Source organism: Sebastes umbrosus, chromosome 4, assembly GCF_015220745.1.
Source record: "Sebastes umbrosus isolate fSebUmb1 chromosome 4, fSebUmb1.pri, whole genome shotgun sequence".
Lineage (NCBI taxonomy): Eukaryota > Metazoa > Chordata > Actinopteri > Perciformes > Sebastidae > Sebastes > Sebastes umbrosus.
In genome coordinates, this window is record NC_051272.1 from 7457034 (window position 1) to 7480120 (window position 23087).

Consider the following 23087-nt stretch of genomic DNA (forward strand, 5'->3'; position numbering starts at 1 on the left):
ACCAAACCTTTCTCTATTATGGGGATGGGCAATACAGTTGAAATTAATATCACAATATTAGTCCCAGTATTATTCTAATATTGATGTACAGTATCACCATTTGGCAAATGTATGCAAAATCCTATCTCCTTAAGTACTTGCAATCTGCTCCCTTGAATTAAACAATAAAAATACTTTAAGATAATTATAATATTTGAGCCAAATTTTGGCACTTTGTTATTTGTTATACTGTGTGTGGTTCAACCCAGTCGTCAGAAAAACTGTTGGCATTGTACGTTTCAACAGCATACATTGAATGTCAATGTTTCTAAACCAACAATAAGTTTCATAATTATATTTCCTATCAGCCTCGTATCATGTTTGCAGAAACGCACAATGCCACGTGGTTAATGTCGTGAAACGATTGGTTAGGTTTAGGCAAAAAACTACTAAAAACATCATGGTTTCTGTTAACCGCAAAAAACGTAACTACTGTAAATAAACAACCGTCCTCAGTGGACTTTCTTATGTAACGTTATGTAACAAGTGTAAAAATGTTACGTAACAGGCTTAAGGTCAACGTTTACTTTTGGTTTCACACGGGACATGAACAGCGATCTGGGTGACCAAAAGGGCCTCTGAGTTTTAGAGAGTATTCATGCCACACAGTCGTCATAAAAAACGTTTCTGTAAACCACGTTGAATGTACCAAAAATACGTTTTGTATCAGCCTCGTATCACGCGAGCAGAAACGCACAATGCCACATGGTCAACGTTGTGAAAAGATTGGTTAGGTTTAGTCAACAAAACTACTTGGTTAAGGTCAGAAAAAGGATTATGGTTTGTGTTAAAACAAAATAACGTAACAACGTAACTAGCATAAATACATAGCAACCGCCCTTAGCGGACTTTCTTATGTAACGTTACGTAACGATGTAACGTAAGAAGCGCTAGGTCAACTTTACTTTTGGTTTCACACGGGACCCCAACAGCGGTCTCTTCGGTGAAAGTCCTGTGTTTCTTTGACCCATCCGCCACCCTTAGTGGACTTTCTCACTTGTTATACTCGTTATTAAACCATGTTACTTTCAAAAACGGTCGCTCTATATACTACGTCACCTGCTCTGACCGAATCCGTGGCTTGCAGAAAAATGCTAACATTATTTTCCTGGCGACTGGGCTGTGTGGTTACAGCCAACAGGATAAGTGCACACAACCAAGGCTGACTCAAGATAGAAATAAATGCAAAGAAATGTAAGCTGAATAACATGTAAAATAATTAAAATGTTTTTCAATGTCGTGCTATTCCTTACATCAAACAAAACTCTTTAATGGCAACAAAAAACTGCCATTACTGATTCTGAGTTTTCAACTTCGAATTTTGTAAAACAATACCACAATATGATCATATAATCACAATACTATTCATTGGCAGAAGTCTTACGTCTTGCTTTAACCAACAAATAAACATTGAATTGTGATATTGATGAGTTTATAATTGCAATAACAGAGGGCCACATACAGCTGCAGTGATAGCCGATACGTCAGAGTTATACCCTCTAATATTGAGGTGATGAATTGACTTCACCTAACCAATAATCACAGCGGCTGCCTGAGCAAGTGATGTTCTACAGCATATTGAAAAAAAGTCAGACGCAACCCCCACACACATCCTGCTGCTGTTTTGTCAGTATGTTTTGTAGTCTTAATTTAGAAGGAAATTTAGAGGCCCCTATGGGTTTTCGTTTCTAAACCTGGAGAGTAAGTACTTCCTTTCCTTCACACCTTGTTCCAGCACTTTTATATTATTTGTCTGCAAAAAGCACTTTGGTGAAATGAGCTAAAAAGTAAACACCATAAGCTGGATATGCTGCCCTGCACAGAAGAGCGATGCGACCGTCAATATGGCTGCGGGTTTACAATTGTTGTGCTTGGCGACCGCTGTCTGTATCACACAAGTGTGAAAAGCAATAACACCACCAAAGTGCAACTGTTGGCGGTCAATATTTTCTCTCCCTGATAAACCCTCTGGGCAGGAGCGCTCCTTCGTCTAGCCAACACAAACACAGCTTTGCAGTTTCAATCTGTCACAGTGTGTGAATATGGAGCCAGGAAGAAAAAAATAAATAATAAAAATATAAACCACTCTGTATTCTCAGTTTCACTAAAGAATCATCCAAATATGAAGTTTAAGGATTCCCTGAGATGAAGTCGCGCTCCTCGTCAGTGTCAACAGGGTTAAAAGCAACTCCCCGCTAAAAGCAAATTAGTCTTCATGGCTGTTGCGCTGCGGCTTTGATTCGGTTTACCTTCTCTAATGTCACGTCTCTGCAGGAGAACGTTTTATGGAAAAAACAATCTGAGGCAGCTACTGTGAACTAGACACAAAGTATAATTTAGCACAATGGCACATTTTTGTGATGCAGAAAGACAGAGAAGAAGATTACCTTGTAAAAAAAAAGTCAGATGTGTTTGTGGGAGAGAGTCTGCAGGTTGGCCTGAACGGGATACATGAACACGTCTGCCTCAGCTGTATCTGGGAGACAAAGAGAACACATATGCCAAGGTTATTTCACAGCTGTAACATGTGATGACCACGCATCATTTACAGCATCGAACTGGGAGTGATCCACACTGATGCAAACAAACACAAGAGTTGCAACAACTGAGATTTACAAAGTTTGCATACATACTGTGCTAAGTTAAAGCAACCACGCCGCGCACACACACCCACAGATACACACAGTCAACAAGCCTCCAACTCCCAGAGCAGCTGTAGACTCGGCAGACTCCGCTACCCTGTGGCTTACTTTTGAAGATGAATCTCCAGAGCCCCCCTAAGGAAAACAGCGCTTTGCCAGGGATGTCCAGGAACGTTAACTGTCGCCGTCTCTCTCTCCGCGCTCAGACACTGACGGCTGTGATGGGAAGGCGCGGCGCTCCCACACTGAGGCAGGGTAATTGGCTAGAGATGATGGGCCATAAACATACATCACAGGGGCGGCGAAGCGCCAAGCAGACAGCTAACTAAGGCTCCCTTTCTACTGCGTGGCTCTTGTTTATCGTACGCACGCGCATCCGGCCACACACACACAAACACACGCTGTCTTCCTTCCCTAGATATTCACGCTCTTTGAACACATGGGCTGGCCCCATCATTATTACAACAGAGAGAGAAAAAGCCTGACACTCCCTTCATTCGATTTATCATAGGGCTGCACGACTATGACCAAAATGACAATCACTGTTATTTTGATCAATATTGACATCATGATTATTTATCATTATTCAATTATTTTAGGGAGACCATATTTTTATTGCACTTTCACATTTAAATCAACAGAGCACTGCTTTCACTCTCACGTTGTGCTACATTCCTGCTAATGTACAAATCTTTGCATCAAAACAAGACTTAAAATAGGGTTTTTCACTTCAATTCAGCGCATTTTCATTTTGCCAGTCTGCTCTCTGTTAAAACCATAGACTGGATATAAGAAGTGGACGTAGTCACCGTGACTTCACCCATTGGAAGCCTTGAGTTCGGCATTTTGGCCATCGCCATCTTGTTTTTTTGCAACCAGAAGTGACACGAGAGGGTGGAGCTCAGTACAACCGAACGCTGAATGAGACATTTTTAGGTGACCAAAATGTTATGATTAACTGTCATGAACTGAAAACACACTGTGAAAGGGTTAAAGTTTGACTCTAAATGGAACCATAATTTACTAAATGAACATCATGCTATGTTGAAGAAGATTTGAAACTAGCGATTGAGACCATAAACTCATGTTTACAATGTTTACTGAGGTAATAAATCAAGTGAGAAGTAGGCTCATTTTCTCATAGACTTCTATACAATCAGACTTTTTCTTGCAACCAGAGGAGTCGCCCCCTGCTGGCTGTTAGAAAGAATGCAAGTTCAAGGCACTTCAGCATTCGCTTCACTTTTCAGAACCGGAGGTTTTCCACTGGTTAAAACGAGTAATATAATATTCAGTATAGTACTCTTCTACTCTTGACTGCAGCTGAATCATTCAGGAACGTTTTTCCCAGGCTGCCACTGCACGGTGCACACGCAGCGGCATGACGATGCCCCAAAAGTGAAGCCAAAACATTTCGATCGCCTCTCTGATGGCTGGGTGTTAGTTTAGGAAGCGCTTGATTTATGCAGCAGAGTTTTCTAAGAGCAGAGCACGTATTTTAAATGTTACTATCACAGGCGTGTTTATTTAATTGTGAGAAGCCAAAATCCTGATCGCGATTAATGTTCGATTAATTGTGCAGCTCTAATTTCTCACACATACTCAGTATATTAGGGTCGCCTCCTCTTGGTCAATTAGTCGACAAATCGGTCGTTTTGGTCTTAGTCCACGAAGATTTCTTTAGTTGATTAGTCATTGATTAGTTTTTTTATGACTTATTTTCTAAGAAACGTCTGAGCACATCTCTGGTAAACATTTAAAATTATGCTTTTGTGTGATTCTTTGTGGAGAAACTCAGTTTTACAGATCTGTTGATTAAATCAACTAATCGATTAGTCGACAAAATGGTACCAGTGTTTTTTCTTTGGTCGAGGACAAGCCTACTGTATATCCTGCTCTGACCTCTTCACCATTTCCTTGGCAACATGACCATAACCCAGAGGATGCTCTCTTGTGCCATTATCATCCACTGAGATATAATAGGCACTACCCATTTAAAATGCATCATCACCATAACAGATAGGATGCCCTCTCTCTCACCATTACTACCGACACACAGTGGTGGATAATAGGCTATCCGTTCCTGCAGTGCTATCACCGCGGCGCAGACTTTCCTTCCATTACCATAACACTTCTGTCATAATAAGCAGGGAGAGCCTTCCAGTCATGACCACAGCTCTCTGAGAGGAGGTCAGTCGTGTCAGACTGTTTTCTCACACGCTGGTAATTGGGAGAAATAAGGCCGGGCGAGGAAATAGCGCTGGAGCTTCCCTTTCTTCTCAGTGGTTTGCCGTGCGAGGCAGCGTTTTGCTGTGATCCAGTAGTGCTGCCGAGACATTCGGCGTGTTTAAGAAAGCAAAGAAATATGTGAGATATGGGAAACAGTGCCAGTTAATTTGGCAAACACAACTGCAGCTGTTTGCGTCTCATGATGCTGTATCACAACGTCTTTTTCCGCAGATACAGCGCGCCCCTATTCTGCATTCTCTAATACCGTGACATGAGATGAGGATTTCATCAATAAAATCCACTTCATTCATCTAATCCGCTTTCTTTTTCTGGGTTTTCCAGATTTAGTTTGACAGGTCTTGTGTGACCGCTTTTTATTTTTTCTCAGAGACAAGACCCTTCACTCTCTCAGCAGACTGGAACTTCAAGAGGGGGAGAGTAAAACCAACGGCAGGGAGTTAGGGGGACAAGGGGGTGGGGGGGGGGGGGGGGGGGGGGGTCCAGGCGATGCGCTCATTATTCAGGAAGACACTCGAGGCCACAGGAAATAGCACACTTCATTTTTTCTTGTCAAACTCTGGCTGGCTTAATGGCGTGTTCACAGCAAGTGGCGAGACAAAAGGGATGGCGTGGCCGGGCGGGGACGTGGAAGGAGTGCTGATCAAGACAGAGGCCGGCATCACGGCGGCGGCTACCCCTACAATTCCCCTCAAAGGTAGACCACCTGAGCCGCTAAAACTGCTGAATGTGTTACAGCAGGCAAATAAATATGTCTCATCTTTCAGAGAGCGAGTATACTAGGGCTAGCTTTCAAAGAGGAAAATGAAATATGGTCTCAATTATACTCTAACTGTAGAGAGGCACAGATGTTCCTATTGTTCCTCCCATTCCACATCCTCCTAAACCTTCCCTCATTATTGCCTTCATTACCGGTGCCATCAATATGGCAGGCGGCTGCCAGAAAACCTGGATGTATCCACAACTCATCATCCAAACACCAATTAATCATCCGCCCAGCAATTACACGCCTTCCACCATACCTTCCATTGATTTTGAACACAGTGATGCTTTTCCTATTTCAGTTGTTCACCGTGCGCTCCTGTGACTAAGGCTATAGCGAGCTGCAGGCCATGCAAAGCAATCTCCCCCCCCCGCTCTATATATCCGCTGGACTGGAACTGAGTTTTCATCAGAGATATGATGGGGGCAGGTGTTTTGGTACGGCTTCATGTCAGCGAGAAGCCTCATTCCATCGCACTCCAATCTCGAGGCATGGCGGCGGGCCGCGGTGTCAGACAGCCTCTTTTGTTCGACTCCTAATTGGGGTAATTTATTGTCCTAACAGGCAGAGCAGCTGTGGCTTTACAGCATAGCACCAATTAAATCCAGATGCTGGAATGAAAAGATGGGGCTGAACGTGACTTGGGGACCAATCACTAATATTAACTGCGAGATGAATATGACAAGCTGCGATGAGAGATTCTCCTCAACGCATCGCTATCTCACTGATATCGGGAAATATGCAATTTTGATGAGGATTCATGGAAACAGTCACAACCAGACATTACGTAATGGATGCAATTATCTGCCAGATTAAAACTGGACTGTGTAATTTTGCTCACTGCTGTTAAAGATTTCTCCCAACAAAATGGCTGTGATAGAGGATCAGGTGAATACGAGCGGAAGATCAGGGGAATATGGAGAGCAACTGAAGGAAATCAGGTCGCTGTGAAAATTTCTCCAGGGCCGTGCTAACCCCGCCATACTGTGCTTGGCCCGCCTGCCTCTTCAGCCCGGGCTCTTTAGACGAAGAGCCCCCGGGACAGACACAAATGTGAGTAACACAGAGGATGGAGGCAGTGCGAGGTCGCCACCTCGGAGCTGCAGCTCACAGAGAAAGCGTAGATACACAGCGACTCCATTGGCTTTAAAATTCAAAAGGGAAAAAAGAGAGGGAGTAATGAGGCAACCCTGGCGACGCTCTCCTCTTTTTTTGTTCATTTGTCTTCTCTGTGAAGTTTTAATGAAGTGTTTGTCCGCTCTGCCACTATTTATTCTAAATGGAGGCTGTTTGTTGATGTAATGTGCACAGCCTGCGACAAGTTTCACATCTTAATGACTTATATTGTTGTAATTTTTTTCCAGCTCTGAATCTACTGTAAGTGTCTTTTTTATTTTAATTCAGTTGGTGCTAATGTGTAGCAGGTTGCGGCTGCTTCACCATGGAAATGAGTAGAAAACTCTAAATATAGATTAAAAATCTGAACAAACCTAAAAACTGTTAACTGATATTTACTTGCATGAGAGAGGTGGAAAAAAGACACATCTGCATATTGTTGAAGTTAACTGCAGTAAGAAATGTTGTTTTATACGAACAGAGCTGCACCAAAACAAATCTAGAACACCTTTGGAAAATGGATGAGTTTGATAATCAAGCATGAATCAATTTGTAGCCAATTTAAGACAGATGATGCTCGCAGACAGCTTGCTGAAATATTATATAAAGTAAACCAGCATTGCTGAACAGACTTAACAAATATTGGCTATGAAATCCCCAGTTTTGTGGATTTGAAAAGATTACTTTAATTCACATTAATCGTATTATTACATTATTACACTATTTATTATGCTAAGCTTGCCATCAGCAAGATAAACATATGTTGTATATGTTGTTGTCGTTGAATATTGCTGTTGCAGCCATTCATGTAACATACAAATATTTGCTGATAATTGATATTTCGCTTATGTTAAACTGTCTACCTTTCACTAAAGCCAACACAAAGAATTTTCACTTTTGATTGGTTAATATAAAGAGGAAGTGAACTACATCTTTTCTTTGTACTTAAAGCTACTGTGAGGAACTTTAATATTGTGCTGATTTTGGCGGTCCCTGTGGACAAAAGAGGTAGTATTTCCGAGCACCGGAGTCCCTTTAAAAAAACTCATTTTACTGCAGCAAGGTCAGACAGTCTGTCCCGCTCAGTCCTGGTTCTGGTTCTCCTGTACCTTACTTCCCTCCAGCGGGCCCAGTAATACGGCCTGGGCTTCCAGCTGGAGTCTGAGCTGAAGGAGTTTCTGGTGAACCTGTATGATTTTGCGCGGAATCGGACCCGGTGGCACCGATGTCAAGCATTAAGAATAACTTTATAGAAATGGCCAATATTCTCACTGATGGTCTTGTTTACTTATGTAGGTTATATAGAAGCATCAGTGTTACATTGAGGCTGTTTCATAACCAGTTCATTATAGTTACTTTAAAGGAAGGTTGTGTGATGAGAGTTGGACACGACAGCGGTAGGATTGCCTTCATGCTCGGCACCAGTGAAGCACGTGACACCTTGCTCGAATGAACCCTCCTCTCGAGATGGAAGATGGAAGGAGTTCATGGACTTGTACATCTCTGTAGCACCTTTGTCACTCTCTGCATGGAGCCCTTCTGAATCCCATTACTTTCCTCATCGTACAAATGACTTCAAACCCCTGAAGACGTTATAAAATACGTGTTTGCCGTAGCCTTGACAACAGCGGCCCTGCTCCGCCTTCCGTGTTACATCTCTTTCCCCGTCTCACTGTGTTTGAGAGCAGAGAGCCGTAAGCGGTCCGACTGGATGGCAGGAAACCTCTGTGCTTTATGAGGATAAAGAGCTCTGACCCAATTAGCTGTCTTTGTTAAATAAAACTCCACTGGCCCTCATTTAAACCGCCACAGAGCCGCCGCCCCCCTTCTTCCCCTCCTCCTCCCCTGCTTGTGTTTTTACAGTACAAAGTGATTACAGATTTAATTAGCTGAGGACCTTGCTTCAGGGAGGCTCCTAAATCCATATTGATATTTCTGCAGAGTTTGGAGATAGAGGCCTCGGCTCCGTGATGATGACTTAGGAGGGAGGCTGCATGAAAAGTAAAATGAGAAAGATGATTTGCAACTTTTTACCCGCTCCTGTTTACTTTTTTCCCCGAGGCTAATCATTCTGTTGCAGCATGATGCTGAGAATTATGCAGATAGCGAGGGAGCTGATCAATGCTGTCTCACTGCAGGAGCCTTGGATGTAAACAGGTCTGCTGTCAACACAGCAGCTTTTCTGCTTTTGACATGTAAGGATGTTCTACTACTAAGCTGCTGAAATCTATTTTTACTTTAATTCCATATTTAAAAAAAAGAAGAAGAAATGACTACATGATAAATGAAGTGAAATTGTCCCATCCCACCTTTTCTCCAAACAGACAACAGTGCTGACAAGGGATGATGGGGTGGCACTGGGCATATATTAGGTAACTAAAACACTTGATACTTGATACTACGGTTGATAGAAGCGCTAACATAAATTGCATGTCTGTAATAGAGGTGAAAGTCGGACATGCTACACACCCATCCATGGAAGACAATCGTCCAATATTGACTTAATTCGTATAGGGATGGGCTGATATTGCTGCATGTGGAGTGGAGAATATGGCCTGCTATGAAAATAACCATGCAAACAGTTTTTTTTATCTCTAAACTTCTTGCAGGAATTCTTCCAATAAGAAACTATTTTTGTGAAGTATCTTGAATCTCTGGGCCTGTTTTGGTTTCCAGGGATACTTGTCTGAAACTTAGATGATAGGACGTTATGTGAAGATATGGATTACAATAGAGTTAGAAAGCAGAAATTGTTCCAAAAACTGTCATGGAACGCTTTCCAGAGTCACCATTATATTAACTTGCACTGTGGCTGGTTTCTTGCGATGTCACAAGAGACGAGCAGGATCACATATCACATGAAAATCCATCTTGTCAGGCTTCAAATAATACGTTGTGTCTGGCAAGCCAGTGACCGGTTCAATCAGCATCCTGGGAAGAGCTACTGGTAGCTGCGTGCGTGGTTTATGTGTGTGTTATGTGATGCAACAGAGAGGCTCCTGAAGAGGTTAGCATAGCTAATAGCATCAGTTGTATCAGAACTGGAGAGTATTTCTTCATTGAAAGAAGAGCAAAGAGCGGCACTGAAGGTTTTTTCTCGATGGGAAACATGTTTCCCCTCTTCTCCCGACTGGCTTCAGCAAGAGTTTGATGGACAGATGGTTCATCCAATCACCTGCCAAGTATTTCTTGCTGGACCGCAGATGGCCAGCCCTACAAATGCAAAAGTCTGTCACTGAGTGACTGACTGAGTGATGAATTTACACGATCGGTCGCCCGAGTGTTGGAGTTTCCTCATTGGCCGTTGCTCTTTCAAAATGAAAAGGCGGAGAACATTCCTTTGTTTACGTTCTAAGAGGGGGGCGTGTCAGCGGTTCCACTCACCGGTGGGAGTGCTCCTCTAACGGCGCATTTCCACCAATTCTGGTGACGAAAGGCGTCTCTATGCTTTCCATTAATTTTCTATGGAAAGCAGGAAAAGCAGTCGCTCAGTGCATAGTGGGAGTTTTGCGGCAAATTGGAGAGGGTCTGTATTTGCAGCATCTAGTGCGATGCGTCGGGCTCACGAAACTTGAACCAAGCTGTCAAACTAGGCAATAGTTCTATATTGAAATGAGATTCAGCAGTGGCACAGCCTATTTCTCGCTTGAAATGTTTTCAGAAGTAGATTTTGGTGGATTATTTAGACCGAATAACAGAAAGTTTACGAGCAGGCCAGTTTGAGTGGAATAGCGCGTCCACTAGTGTCCTCGCCAGACCTGGTGGACATGTACCGCTGGATTTAACATTATTATTATGACCACTGACTATTTGTGTAACCACAAATTCACAGACTGACCATACACGGTCTAGCCATATACTCGGTTTTGACTGAGTCTTGTTTGAAAGTGTCTGCCCTTAGATTGTTCTGTGTAACAAACCATCTGGTGCATCAGGTTAACCGTTATATGCACCCATGTTCAAATGTCAACCAGGAGAAATCCACACTAGAAGAGGCGGAGGTACCAGCTGTAATACACCAGATTACAATGCAGCCACAAGGAACAACACATTCTTAGTATGAAGTCTTGATTCCTCATTTTTCACGAGCACACTACATCTCTGGTTGATGCTATAACATTATCTTAATCATGAAATCCAGCTGAGTTCTCTCATAGATGTTGATTGGCACACTGGGAAATGTAGGAAGTCACATATAGCAGCCGAGATTCCATTAATTTCATATATATGAGTGTTCTCATTATAACTGGACCTTAAAGAGCATACAGTAAGGAGCCAGTTTTAGCATGAAAGCCTTCAACAGAATGGTAATAAATGAAAGCTTTTCAGCCAACATGTTCCCGTGGATATGCAGTTTTTTTTCTTCTTCTTTTTTTAACATCCCATTCTCTTTGTTATGTGCTGTGGGTTTCTTTTCATCATGACTGTACTAAACATACAGTACGGAGCTGAACGGCAGATCGGGGGGAGCTGTGAGGTAACGTGCTGGAGCCAGGGAGGAAATGGAAATGAGGGTGGAGAGTATGGAGGTGTCAGAGCGGCTCGTCAAACTCCCTGCACGTACTATGAATATTTCACTACATGACACACAGCAGCTTGCCAGCCCAAACTGCACCCCTGGAGACAGATAAGACAAAGAAACAGAGACAAATAGACTCTGTAGATAGACAGATAGGTAGATGAATAGATAGGTATATAGGTAGGTAGATGGCTAGATAGATAGATGGATAGATTGCCCCCTATAGCCACCCAACCCCGTTCACCCCACATGGATACCTGTCTCAAGCTTCATCTCGCAGCCCTGAATTTCACAAGGCAGTGCTGACAGGAGGAGCTCTCCATAGCTGACAGCGCTGCCTTCCAGCACCAACATGGTCTGTCTGAGTGCTCACCCACATCACAGCAGCAGGTAACGCCCAAGACAGGCCGACAGACACACACGCTCACGGACACATGTGATGCAAAGAGCGTGCACCAGGTAGGGAAACAGCCTTTGGGTGGTGAGTAAGAAAATGAAGGACAAGACCAGATGGACTGCTTTGAGTATGCTATCATCAGAATGCTAACAAGCCTACAATGACAATATGGTGATGTTTAACAGGTGTTATGTTTACTATGTTCACCACGTTTTGTATTTTTAATGAACATTTGCTGATTGGCACTAAATATAGTACGTACAACTGATGGAAATGTCGTTAGTTTTGCAATTCTTTGATCTGAAAGTTTGACGAGATGATGGTGCTCGATGAAAAGTTGAGACATCACCGAAGTTATTACAATTCATCCTGAGGTGAGCATGAACATCGGTACCAACAATAGTTGTTGAGAGATTTCACTCAAAACTACAAATTCAACCTCCTGGTGGCGCTAGAAGAAAAGTCAGGGGATCAACAAAGTCAGTAGGATTAATTTTCTTAGAACCTTTTTGGTCGCCTAAAAATGTCTTATTCAGCGTTCAGTTGTTCTTAGTGCCAACCTCTCGTGTCACTTCTTGTTGCAAAAAAACAACAACAAAAAGACATAGCGATGTCCAAAATGCCGAGCTCGAGGCTTCAAAACAGCAGTCCACAAACCAATGGCTGACGTCACGGTGACTGCGTCCATTTCTTATATACAGTCTATGATGGTAACCGAACAGTTGTTGAGATATTTCACTAAAGAAACCTCACGGTGGTGCTAGAGAAAAAGGTCAGGGGATTATCATAGTTAGTCCTCTTCAACCTTTTGGTCACCACAATTCATGGCAATCCATTCAATTGTTGATGAGATATTTCGGTCTGGACCAAACTGACCAACATTGCCATCTCTTGAGCCACGCAATTAGCCATCACCTAAAATTTTTCTGGTAGATGCTTGCCGAACAATGCTTGGTTACCTGCCACACGTGCTGGTAAAGTAAACAAACCTATCCATCGAAAGAGAAAGCATACACGTTTGACTGGGAACTGGTGTAAATTTCCCATTCAGACAAACACACACAATGTACTCTGATTCAATCCACAGCGTCTGCTCAGCGAAAGCCCCGACTACTGAGATAATCACGCTCCAGTAATCGGATAACTCCACCTCTCCGGGGAGAAGCAATCTCAAAGCAAACACTGTACCTATTTTATCATTTACAAGCAGCAACAGAAAAACAACTTTTGATTCATCTTCTCACTTCTTGCAGCATAATGCCTTGATTATTTATTACAAAACATTTTTGAAGCAAAGTCGACAAAGCCGAGAAAATGCTTCTCCCTTTTGGGAATGTGATCCTCAAGGATCGCCACAGTATAGCGGTTAATTTCTAGCTTCAGACAGAGCTTTTGGAATCCAATTTTCCCCTTGGGGAACTTTATTTATTTTATGTTTAAGATATACAATGGACTTCCTTTTATTTTTCAGAGGCTTTGTACTGGATGTTCTCTTCGCCTCCAACACTACTATACATATGGGGAATATAAAAATGCAACACCATGCAGTCAACTGTCTGAAGCATGTGTTACAATAAATAGAGGGTTCGACTTCGGCAGTTTCATGTTAAGTGCTATGTTATGATTTAAAGATTGCCATGTTGCACTGATCAATACGTCTGCGTCGGATGAGCTGAGGTTTACAGGGGCAGCGTAGGGAGGAGGACCACTAAAGCGGTAAATCTGACCAGAAGCACTTACTTCTACTGCGCATCCTATGAGCCATTATTGGTGGGTGTGCTCACACATCAAAGTGGCAAGGGGTCTTCCAGGCTAAAACGGAATAAGAAACAAAGGACCATTAAATCACAGTGAGAGACTCTGCTCCGAGCAACACACATGTGAACGCACACGCACTTAAACACTGCAGTGTGAGGACTGTGAAGAGAGTTTAGCACCAAAAGAGAAGATAGAGAGAGGAGAAGAGGGAGAGAAAGGGAGCGCAACATTGATTTTCCCCCTCTGAAGTGCCAGTTCATCATTCTGTGAGACACACTCTATCGATCCCCCGCCTTTAGTTTGTTTGTAATTTTGGGGGCTCAAAACCGTTCACAAAGATAGATCCTCTTATATGCCACTTGCCTCCGAGATGAAGAATGGAGGGATCAAAGGATGTGTGGAGATGACCTCATTGTGCTTGGTGCTCCTCACTCACTTTGGGGTGGGCGGATTTTGGGGGAATCAAGACTGTTTATTATAATAATACATAAGTTACCCTTTCTGCTTTTATCCCACATTAGTACTCCAAAACATAACATGACGAATTTTACGTGATAAGTGGATCTGGGTTAGTAGATTTTAAGGCTACACAAGGAAAGATTTTCACGGAAAAACCCTGGTTTTACTGTAACTGTGGCTCCACTGAGTGTCCCATCCCTCCTAAATAATCTCAGTTTTAATTTTGTTAACAAAAACTAGGACTAGATATGTTCATTGACGTTAGTTGTAACATTTTGGTCACCTAAAAATGTCTTCAGCGTTTCTGTTATCTAATCGTATTCTGCGTTTGGCTGTATTTAGATCCCATCCTCTTGTGTCACTTCTGGTTGCATAAAAAACAAGATGGAAACGGCCAAAAACGCTGAACTTGGGGATTCGAACCGGCAGTCCACAATCAACTGGATGATGTCACGTCACGGTAACGTGTGGAAGTGTGGCCAAAAGATAGCTGGTGAGATTACCACAAACCTGAAGAGACACATTAAGGCTCACCACAAAAGAATTGTGGTAGATTAACGAAGCGTTAATGTTTTTTTTAATTTATTTTTATTTTAGGCTATATTAAGCCACTTATAAAGGCGGTGGTGTTACATTATGTAGGCTGTGTTAATAGATTAATAAGAAAATGCATAAATGAATAAGATGTTTAGAACGGTGCGTGCATACTGTATGTGTGTGTGTGAGAGGACACTTGTATTTCCTGATGTTTCCTCATTGTATTTATTCTGTCCTAGATTCCAGATAGAGCTACCACACAGGAAAGAGCAGAGGCCAGCTGTCCCAGGTGCATTCCTCTCTCACACTGAGAGAGCACCAACCAAACTCACAGGAACAACGTAACAAAGAGCGAGGCGATGATCAACGGATAGGCCGGACAGGACAGCGCTTCCTCCACGGACAGTGGAAGAATTCCTCATGATGATGGAAAACATTTATAAAACACTGACTGTGCCGAAAAAAATAAAAAATAAAAAATACAAACCTGGTGGACCAAATTCCGAAAAGCAACAATTCAAACTGGCCATAGCACACAAAATAACCACTGGCTAAGATGTATGGACTAAAGAGAGGCTCACAGCTTCCTGTCTTGCTGTCAGTGCTTGTTATTCTAACTCCCAGGATAATAAGGCTGAACACATACTCCTGAACCTAAAGCAAATGGTTCACCCACACACTGCTCAGTCCATCACTTCTATGGTGGAGGAGTGTACAGAGGAATGGGGGATGACAAAAGAAAATTCCTACAGGGCTCCAGAGTGCGACACTACTTTCATTTCTGTTGTTCAAAAGGCAAGTTTGGCATGTGTACTTTGGGCGACCACAACATCGGTTTCAAAACGTTTTATGTTTCTGTACATTTCTCTTTGTTTTATAATAGTTTTAAAGAGCGTATTGGGCCTCAGGCCAGTTGTTGAATCGTGTTGGTTTTCAAAATAAATATGCAAATCAGAACATGTTGCATGTCTGGATGTATTCCTTATAGGGCAGTCAAATTTAATGCGATAACTCGTAAACGTAAATTTGTTTTAATGCCACTAATATCTCAAGTCATAGTCAAGTCAGCACACTGACACACTGACAGCTGTTGTTGCCTGTTGGGCTGCAGTTTGCGATCTTATGATTTGAGCATATTTTTTATGCTAAATGCAGTACCTGTGAGGGTTTCTGTACAATATTTGTCATTGTTTTGTGTTGTTAATTGATTTCCAATAATAAATATAAACATGCATTTGCATTAAGCAAGCATTTTGCCCCCTCCCATGTTGATAAGAGTATTAAATACTTAGGTACATTTTGAACAGATAAAAAATGTGTGATTAATATGTGATTAATCTCGATTAATCATGGACAATCATGCGATTAATCACGATTAAATATTTTAATCAATTGACAGCCCTAATTCCTTATATTAATCAGATCATTAGACCAGATACGTCCCGCAAAGCTGCATTATTAATCATTCAACCTGCCTTTTTCCATCAGATAAAGACTAGATCAAATCTTATGTGAACCAAGTTTGACCAAAATGACGACATTATTGGTTTTGACTAGACTGACTGAAATGTTCAATATAATCTGATGACTAAAATGTCAACAGTTGTCTTTGACTAAAACTAAACTAAAATAGTAATGTTTTTCTTTGACTATAAGATAAGACTAAAATGCCCAGACTTTTATTCAGCTAAAACTAGACTAAAAAAACATATAAATGATAAATACTAGCAAGGACATTTGACATAGGACTAAGACTAAATAAAAAAAAATAGCTGACAAAATGAACACTATCATCAACGTTAGATCTTTTCTCTTTCTTCTTCTTCTCTTCCATGTCCTCTGGTATGAAGTGTACACTGCGCAGTTTACTAACATCACATTACATAACTTCTGGACATTGAAGTTCATCCTTCAAGCAATTTACCTCCTGCTGCCATTTGAGAGCTGGAGGCAACGTGCTAAGCTGCCAAATGCGGTTTTAACTCAAAACCTCTAATGCCCCTAAAAAAAGCTCTTTACTGGATCATTTCTCGTTACTTCCCACGGCTGAAAAACAGTACAAATTGGGCTTTTTCAAGCAAATAATCTTCTGTGTGGCGTGGCATGCAATCATAAGTGGGGCTTTTGTAAAGGATGCAACTATATGAAATGTTGAGAAAAGAAAAGCTTCCTCTGCAACAACCTGAACCTTTAGTCAATAGAAAATTCTCTTTGTAGGGTTTTACAGCCTGGGTCTTGTTTTTGTTGCTCATCACAACATTTTACTCAGTATAGGTTGCAAACTCAAACTTCCTCCCTTCATAGAAAAGGATCATCACAGTCATTTTTTGTAGTCTCTTCTGGAGTTTGTTTGTTTGTTTATGATCCGTGACTTGTTGGTCCAATTTTTCCCAGATCTCAGTAAGGATGTTAGGGGATATCATTTTATCAAAATATATATTTCATTTCATATATCTTATCAAACAAAAAAAAAGACTTATATCATCTTATATCGTCACATACATAATTGTTACTACATTATGTTATTGTCTGCATGTCTGTCCATTACGTTCTATCTTCTACATGCATAAGTCATTCTTTTATTTTGTCACGTTATTTCACAAATAAAATATTAAAATATAATAGTTTCAGGTGATTATACACTAAAGAAAATATAGTTATGAATCTTATATTCCATTTCTGCTAATAGATCTCCCAAAATGTTACACACTGTTCCTTTAAACATAAAAAAAGACGACCAAGTCTTACAAAACTACAGAACTACTAATTGTAGGGTGGATCTATCATACATGCTTTAATGGAATAAATACTTCTCTCCCGGAGAGTGCAGAATGGGATTTCACAGTCAACATTGTGTTGTTAGGAGTATGTTCATCGCAGCCCGTTTTCCACTGTGACCTCCATAGCTTCCAGGAAAATTCTAAACCTGAGAGACAACCACCCACATACAGCCTTACCTTAACATCTCATCTGCACTTTATCATACAGCCCCCCCTCCGCAACACAACATTCACAGCAACGGAGAGCTCTCACCTCAGAATACCTTCAGAGATACCAAGAGAATACATGAAGGTCATAGCACCATAGCATACAATACAGCGACTCCTGGAAAACATCCTTTAACCAGGGTTCAGCGTATAAACAAACAAACAGACACCCACTCACGCTCAACAAGAACAAGACAACATGTCTGAAGTGTTCCAAAGAAAAGCATTATTTTCACATTGTGATGTTCTCTATTGTCCACGTTCAAAATCACGTTCAATTTTGTGGGGTTTTTTGTAATGAATTTTTTATCATCATGCCAACACATGTCCTGCTTTTACCCACTTTCATCAAGCTGAAATTATTCATCAGAAAAATAAAATACATCAAATGTTTTTTACGATGATTGAAACCTTGAATGTTTCCTTTATAGAACAGAAAAACTACTAAAAAATAACAAATTAGCCTGGAGAATAAAAATGTAAAATTGAATTCAGTTGGTCAGGATTATGTTGAAGCAGCCACAATGCAAAAAGAAAAAAAATCCTTTAAAAGTCAGGTTTCTTTTTTAGAAAGTATCAGTATCATCATCCTTCACAGTGGTTGACAACCACTACATATTTAAAACCTCTAACCAAACACGACAGCAGCTGATTCCATCCTGATCTGCACACATTCAACCAGAGATGGGTGACTAATCAATCACGGTGCGTGGTGATTGGTTGCAACATAAGCCTGCAGATTCGAGGGATTTAGTGGCACATGTTTGAGAGATACTGTTTAAACACAAGAAAACAAATCCATCTGGTGGATTCTTTTGTGCAATATTTCTGTTATGGGTTTCTTATCTAGATGCGGCATGTAGGTTAAGATTGAGTCAACATATTCCAACAAACTATAAGCTGCTATGTCAAAGCTGTTGTCTCTCCATGGAAGCTTCCAAAGTGGCAAAACTTCCACGCAAATGGGCTCATCAGAAAATTAAAATAATATACCCATAAAAGGATTATCTGTCAAACGCAGAGGATGAGTGCCCTGAGATGCCATGTGGATACTGAGGCGGACGGTTCTGACAGTTTCACTGTACATTAATGAGCCTCCGTCCTCACAGTTAACAGCAACGAAATGACTGACAGCCTCGACACTCTGGGTGCAGGTCATCCGTGTGAACTGACTGCCGCATCCTCCAGATGCTCTTGCCATATTTGCTGCCTACAGGCAGTCTATCTGGGGTACTTGTTCATTTCCTTACTCCCCAGGTTTTTAAAATGTCATTTATGTCTAATGGCCGTGCTCATTAGCTGCATCTGAAAAACACACTCTGGTCATTACCAGCTACATTTGCAGTCGGGCTTCGTGCCGAATTCTCTTGTTTGAGTCATCCGTCACAGCCTCGCTCTTTGGCAGTTGGCACCACAAATGACGCAAAGCTCAAATCTTCTAATTATCTGCAACTATCTTTATCTGCTTACATTGCGAGTGAATGTGTTTTGACTAGGCTGCTTTATCAGTGTAGCGAGAAACTCAATCTGAAACAACATCCATCATGTTAGGGCTGCCAAGGCCACTTGGGGGACTACACAGGCAGTAGCGCGCTAAGAATTGCACTTTACCTTGGTGCGATCCTCTTGTGTACGGGCGAAGTGGGAGAAGGGAGGGTTGTGCATGACTGGGACTGCGATGGAGACAATAGCACTCAACTCTCTTTCATTATTTACTTGTACCACTGTCAGATATGGACAGATGTAACAAGAAAACCTTGGTATGCTGGGGGAAAACGTCCAAAGACACCCCTTCAGAGTTGAGAAGATCAAGAGTTCATTCAAAACGCGAGAGATCCACTTTTGTCACTGTCAGGTCTCTTGTTGGAAAAGAAGCACATCTTGTTATTTCTACCACAAAATAAATAACCGCTTTGGAATCACAGCGCCACACTTTTTTTTTTTAGACTCTACATATTTCTTTAGAGGAGCGTTGCGTGGGTGTGCAACAGCCTGTCCAAGTAAGAAATAGAGAGAGAGAGGGAGAATGGGTGGGGGAGCATGCTGGCTATCCTTTGTCAACTGCTCAGTGCCATTTAATGGCCTGTAAACCCCTTTGCTGGAGAAAGAACAGGCAATTAGCATACTGAGTGGATTACAAGATTGCTCTGACTCCTGGATTAATGTGTGCACTTAATCTTCTCTTTGCTAAGCGATTCTTGGATATACAGCCGTTCAAGGGGAACAAATGTCCCCAACTTCCAAAACACAACATGAAAACGGGATTTCTTCCATGATGGCAGCAACATTGGAGTAGAGTTATTTTATGTATTGTCAGGCTGAATTGTCCATGGTTAACGCATTGTTTTTTAAACTTTAGTCATTTCTGATGACCCCTTTCTCAAATGTACACACCCAGAGCGTAACAAGCACGTCTATATACCAACATTGGCCTTTTTCCATACACATATGCTGGCCTGGCTTGACTCGGTTTGACTCGGCGCACCAGCCCAGCACGGCAGGGATTAGCATCTCCATTACAACAGGGCTACCTGATTGAATGTGTGAGTGTGTGTAACCATGGCTGTGACTAGTGTTCAGAGGAGCGTCTCTAAAACGGTGATGAACACATTTAATTTCCTATATTCTTCACAATAAAAGTCCCTAGTTATTTTTGCTGCTTGTACTCTTCCTCGCTGCAGTATTAGTAGACTTGTTTTTACTAACAAATAGCTGCAAACAAAGTTCCACTAATTCTGTGATAAACATATACAATATAATTTCATTTCCTATAAATCCTTGACAATAAAAGACCCCCATTATCTTGGTTGAGGGGGAGAAGGGGCGTCCACGCAACCTACTTGGAGGCGGTTCAGTTTGGACTCCGGAGATGGTACATCTCAAGGCAGAGCTTGGCAAGACTTAGCACACTTAAACTGGTAATGGAAATGCAAAGAAGTGAAGCACGGTTTGACTTGACGCGGCCAAATATGCCAATGGAAAAGCCCTCTACAGGACATATTTATACCCTAATGGGCCACTCCTCTGCTTAGTTTTCCCCTGGTGCCACATCAGAGTGGAACATAAGCGGTGATTAAGACCAAAAGCAGCCCTGCATTAAAACAATGTGTTGGTGGGGATGGTATGTTCAAGGTACCGGTTAGACAATGAAATACGATCCAGGAAGACCAGGTGGAGTAACAGATTGTGTTTAAAGGGGTCATATCATGAAAAACTCACTTTTTCAGTGCTTGTGCTCATACATTTGTTTATCTGGGGTGCCTACCAACCCACAAACTGTGAAATAAGACAACCCAGTCAGTTTTTTGTGGGCTGCATCAGAAAACTTGATTCAACAAGCCATTCAGATTTGGCCCCGATTTATCGCCCACCATCTCAGTATCTCCCCCCACAGCTTGAGAACTACTTTTGCAAAGGGGCACCATATTTGTCTCGAAAGCCAATCAGAGCAGATTGGGCTTTTTTTAGAAGGGGGTCTTAAAGAGACAGCCGCTAAAACGGAGCGTTTTGAGCATTAAAGCATATAAACACGTTCTAGTAGAAACCCAAAATGCAAACATTAACCTGAAAATGAGCACAATATGTCCCCTTTAAAGGCGCCAAAGCACAGCACGGTGGCAAGTATTTTATCTTCCATGGTGACGATAACGAGGTAAACAGTAGAAATACTACCATCACAATACAAAGTAATCTACCAGGAATGTGCGGCCAATAAAGCACCTTGCCAGATGATGTGACGTTACTGAAAAAGTTGAGCTGGTTAAACTTTTTTGTCGGACGACCTTGTGTTGTTTTTCCGGAGCCCCCGGCGTTGGCAAACCTGCTGCGTTGCTGGGCTGGCTCCTTTCACATGAATAGGAGGGCTGCGGTTTTTCACGCAGGAATACAGTCAGTCCGAACGTGGCCCAAGTGCCCCCCCAAGTGCTCTTTGTTTCGGCCCCAGTACCCCTGCAAGTGTTCCAAGGTCTCCCCGTGTGCCCCTTTCTGTGTTTTATAGTGGAGGCGGGCCACCTCTCCTGAAATAAAAACCTCGCCATCATAAAAAATTATACCTTTTTATTAAATAAAACATGAATCATCAGGGAAGAGGAGCAGAATTTCCATTTTTTTTCATAGCAAATGTACAATGCACATACATGGAATCTTTTATTTTATGCCCTTGAACATAAAAGTCAACCATTTGCCGAGTCCCTGACGCACAACTATGCCACACACCACACCACCTCCTTGATTGCTATCCTCTGCCTATCTGTAGTCTATATGATAAACTTGGGGCTGCACTCCATATCTCCACAAAGTCGTGCTCCGTCTGCTATCGTTCCTGAATCACTATACCTATTCGCTGGCTTTGATATGATCTTTAATCCACGGCTCCCCACCTAACCCCCGAATCTTTCACCCGGAGTGTCAGCCCAGAAATGAAAAGAACTGATAAGTTTGCGCTGCTATTGCTCAGTGCCGAGGCAAGGTGTCTTAAGACGGCAACCTCAGCTTCATATGGCCCACACTCAGTGACACACGCGAACACAAAGGTGTGCACACTCTGGCAGATAAAACAGTGTCAGAACCAGATATTCATTCATTCACATCACATATTTACTGGAAAAACTTCCAAATACTGATGCTTACTTTTAATATCTTGCTGGTGGTACCCATATGCCAATGAACCATCATGTTGTAAACAACTTTTTAAAAGAAAAAAAAAAGCTGAGGACAGCTTGTTTGCTTCGCGGAATTTGTGTGAAAATGGGCTCGGGAGCAATAACAGAAAGCATCGCTCCCTTCCTCTAAATATCAACACAGATTACCATCTTTGCAGCAATTCTCTGCCTCCATCCTCGCAGATAAAAGGCTTTCAAGACGCGCTCCTTCAAAAAACCTAAAGTGCTGATTCACTGCATTGTGTCAAAAGGGAACAGATGGTTGAGGCACACCTTCGCGGTCCATTGAGATGAGTGCTCACTGTTCCAAGAGCTAGACCGGCACGCCTGAGCCACACCGGGCTTTTTGCTGTATATCAAGCTTCGCTCCTAAAAGCTGTAGAAACAGAGTAAGTATAGGAATGAGAGGGAGAAAGAAAGCCTGGATCCCCGGACACATTAAGAATGCGTTTTCTCTTTAGAAATCAATAATGTCTCATTGCCTTGAAGATCGCCAGGAATGCCATCGCTTTCAATTTATTCATTCATTCTTCTCAATGAACACACTGCAGTGATCCACAGCCCTCCTTCTCCCTGCTGCTCCATCTCCTGGGAGGTTCTTCTAACTTGTTAAGATCTCTTCTCTGCTCCTTTAACAATGGCATTTGTCTGAAAATAAGTGCACAGAGCGAGCCCTGCAGTCTGAGACGCCGGAGTTTGTCTGCGCCGGATTGCATCGCAAGCAGCGAGCTTCGACGTGTTTATTTTTCTCCTCGTCAGGGCCGTGATTTGATATGCTGCCTCGCCGCATGATTATTTTCTCCACGCACACCCCGAGTTTATGAAAGCACTCAGATGAGATGAGAAATCATTTCAGGCCAGCCATCAACCCTCTGACCAGGGTTATTAAACTAAAAGTGAAACTAAAACGAAAAATAAACAGTGAAAAATATTTTTAATAAACTGAAACTAAATAAAAACTA

General features: G+C 42.0%; 1 protein-coding gene across 4 annotated transcripts in view; it reads right to left on the reverse strand.

Annotated features, from left to right (window-relative positions):
* The window catches only part of LOC119487166 (alpha-1,3-mannosyl-glycoprotein 4-beta-N-acetylglucosaminyltransferase C-like), a 127137-nt gene that overhangs the window by 60421 nt on the left and 43629 nt on the right, over positions 1–23087 (reverse strand). For 2 of the 4 annotated variants that reach the window (XM_037767831.1, XM_037767833.1), the window contains exons 3-4: positions 13464–13535; positions 2427–2515 (exon numbers count right to left, since the gene is read on the reverse strand). The gene's annotated coding sequence lies outside the window, so the exon portion shown is untranslated. The remainder of the gene's footprint in view (positions 1–2426; positions 2516–13463; positions 13536–23087) is intronic. The other 2 variants (XM_037767832.1, XM_037767834.1) reach the window with 1 other exon arrangement.